This window comes from Fragaria vesca, linkage group LG1 (genome assembly GCF_000184155.1).
Source record: "Fragaria vesca subsp. vesca linkage group LG1, FraVesHawaii_1.0, whole genome shotgun sequence".
NCBI lineage: Eukaryota > Viridiplantae > Streptophyta > Magnoliopsida > Rosales > Rosaceae > Fragaria > Fragaria vesca.
This window is the reverse complement of record NC_020491.1, coordinates 12,090,871-12,094,664: the sequence shown is the minus strand read 5'-3', so window position 1 is coordinate 12,094,664 and position 3,794 is coordinate 12,090,871.

The window sequence follows — 3,794 nt, the reverse complement described above, 5'->3', positions numbered from 1 at the left end:
TTTACGACATAAATGTATAGTAATTTTTGGATGAGTTACCGGCCAACTAATTATAGACCTAAATATGATCGGTTGGAGAACACCATGTACTCCTGGTGACTCCTCCTGGTGACTCTATAACAAAAGAGTCTCACTGCTACTCGACCCTTATATAGTGTCTGCAATTACTCGATCGATTCCTCTAGGCATTTTTTTGTTTGTTTAGTGCATGCACTCAATTACAAACTAATAAGACTGCACTAGGATTCTAGTCCCATTTAGTGGGACAATTTAGGATTGCACCAAGGGGATTATTCACAAATAGAATACGTACGATAATGATCGTTTTAGTAGAATACGTATAATAACGATCATCAAGTACAACAATACAAATTCCTGAGTTGTTATTAGCTTGAGAACAAAAAAAAGTTGTAATGGTAGGTTAGGGTGGTAGATTTGTGTCGCAATCAAGTCTAATGAGATATTGACTTGATTATACTGCTCTGGTCGCGCACAACATGATTGTTTAAGAGCCACTTACTTGTTCAACTACCTACGCAAGCTTATACAATACTAGCCTTTACCGTATCACAAAATCACCTAAATTTAAGAAGTAACGACTATTTCTCAAATGAAATTACAATTTTCAATCTTGTACTCTTACAATCTATCCACGTTTATATTCCATAATTATCTATTTCTTTACTATTTATTTATTTTTGTTTGTTTTATTTTTTACTATAATAACCTGAATTCTATTGTCTCAGTTAACTTTGTGTGTGTAATATAGGCAGAACACATTTTGGTGAATATCTGAACGCCTGACTCTACATATCGTAGCAGAGATATACTTGGTAGAACATACTACACCAGTCCACAACCATTAGCAAGCTAAATCAAACTTAATTAATGGATGAATGGGCTTCAAAGTAAACCAAGTCTCACAAGCTAATTTTGGGCCACTACAGTTTGATGAAGCTTCAAACTTGAAAAGGAGCATATTGAACGTTCTTAAGGATACATTTACCTTGAAGTTGCTTACTCAATACACGAGTATGAAATTCAACTTAAAAAGGCAACTACCAAGAACATGTTATATGTAATTTTGTTGGAGGCTTTCACCTCTCGTAGATTCATTTATCAGGGAGGTTCGTGAGATTTAGACATTTTACAAGAACCAATATAGACACCCAAGTACGTACCATCCTTGCATCTTCTTCCATTTACAAGATACAAATATCCGAGGACTTACAACAACGCGTCAAGTGTGAAACAATTTCTCAAACTACAATTGGCAATCGAGGTGCATTATCACTAGAAGACCTGCTTTTTAGAAAGGTCTTGGTCTTAATTTCTAGTCTTTGTGTGCCGTGGGGATCGATAGGGTTTTCTTATTTTTGAGGCCAAAATCCTCCGGCAGTACCAGTCAGCAATTCCTCACTTTCCTACTCATTCAAAATTGAAACTTGCCCAGCTTTGCGATCCCAATTGCATAAGAAGCCCAGGTTAGCCTCCTGCGTACTAATTTTCTATACTACTAGTTCCTTATCTTCTGCATGATCCTCTATTTTGATCCTTTCCGATCACGATTTGAGATAATTTTTGTTGTTGCAAGTCTAAACATTCACATTCATTTCATCCTTCATGATTGGAAAATAAGTGAAAAACTGAGCAACTTTGTTCAATTTCGTGGGCACAACTTGTTAAAATGAAATTTTACCAATTTTGTTTTGGTTTTAGATTATCTACTGTATAGTTGGCTGTTGGGATGAATAAACTAGAAAGAGAAAGGAAAAAAAGTTCAAACTTTGTGGGGAATTAGATATTGTGAATAGAGGGAAAATCAAAGTTAAGGCAGACTAGCAAGCTAGCAATATCAACAGTATCTGGGTCATATGCAGTTGTCTATGTTAGTACATATAACATTAACAGCCAAGTGAAGGATTCGTGTGTGTATCTTGTAATCCAAGTAATGATTCATGAAAGGAATATATAGATTTGTACAAACGATGTATTAAAAGGAACAATTTCATAAGATCTCAACATCCCCAGCTAGTGTAGAAGTGAATATTAAGTCTTGCCTTGTAAAAGATCACTGATGCCTCTCTTCAAGTCCTTTTATTGAATGGGAAATACAGCTACATATATCATTGTTCAATCCTTCATTAGCCAATTTCTGTCATAGAAGGAATTATACATGCATTTTTAACTAAATATTATACTGTCTTAAGACAAATGATTTTGTTTTTGAAAGATAAGACAAATGATTTCTTTGATAAAACTGTGTACTAGATAATACATGCATTTAAGTGCTACTAGATATTCAGGTTATACACAGTTGTCTAAAAGTACTTGGAGCAATATTAACAGAGTGAATGACTCATCTGTATCTTGTAATTCATAGTAATAAATCCCATCCTAGAAGTTATTTCATTCAAACAACATGGTGTTTTGATTCACCAGATGTGTAAACTAGTAGTTTTAACATATGAAGACTAGCATGAGAATAGATCGATTTTCATTTTGTATAAAAGATGCATAGAAAGGAAGCATTTCTTAAAATCTTCACATTCCTAGCTATTGTGCAAGAGCTGCCTTGCCTTGTAAATTAGATATTGATGCCTAGGCTAGCAATGTCACGGATGTAAGTCTCTTCATGACATCTTTCACATGTGAAAGACTTCTGAGTTCTGAATATACAATTCATTTCTAATTTCTGTCATGGATGGGATAATACCAGCATTAAGCTGCCACAATATATTACTGTATAGTATATCATGTCTTTGATCAAACTATGTACTAAACAAGTGAGTTAGACTGGTTAGTAGATTCCAAGATAATAATATACCACTCTTTTCAGAATTTAAATAGAGCCATCATAAGGAAATAATTCACTTTTTATCTACTTCTTTGCAGGAAGAAACAAACAATTGCTTTTTCTTCATGCTGGACCCTAGCTCATGGTCCTTTGGACAGTTTGCAGCATATAATGACAAATAATTAGTTTCTAGTCAGTAGTCACAATGAGTTCAGAAAGAGCCTCTTCATCTTTTCTTTCATCAACTTCCAAATGGGAATATAATGTCTTTCTTAGTTTTAGAGGTGAAGACACCAGGAAGGGTTTTACAAACAACTTATATGATTCATTGGTAGATCAGGGAATAAGAACTTTCATGGATGATTGTGAACTTCAAAAAGGGAAATCCATTTCAGAACTTTTTACTGCAATTGAAAAATCAAATTTTGCAGTTATTGTCCTCTCACCAAATTACGCATCTTCAACATGGTGCTTGGATGAACTTTTGAAGATTCTTGAATGCATGGAAGCAAGGGAAACAATTCTGCCAGTTTTTTATGATGTTGATCCCTCTGATGTACGAAAACAAAGAGGGACTTTTGCATACGCTTTCAACAAACATGAAAAAAGATTTAGGGATGATACAAAAATGTTGCAAAGATGGAGCACTACTGCTCTAAAAAAAGTGGCAAGCATCGTCGGGTGGAACTTAAAGGACTGCAGGTATACATTCAAGTTCTTTTATTTCGCTCTCCCCTGAATAGTTTCGTTAAGTAAACAAAACTATTTGGCCAATTTAAATGTACAATGTGTGTGTGTGTGTATGAAAAAAGACATAGGGATGATACAGAAAAGTTGCAAGGATGGAGAACTGCTTTAACAAAAGTGGCAAACATCGCTGGGTGAAACTTAAAGGGCTGCAGGTATACATACAATTTCTTTTCTTTTCCCTCTCCTTGGATAGTTTCTTAAAGTAAACAAATTTATTTGGCCAATTTACATGTATACAATATGTGTG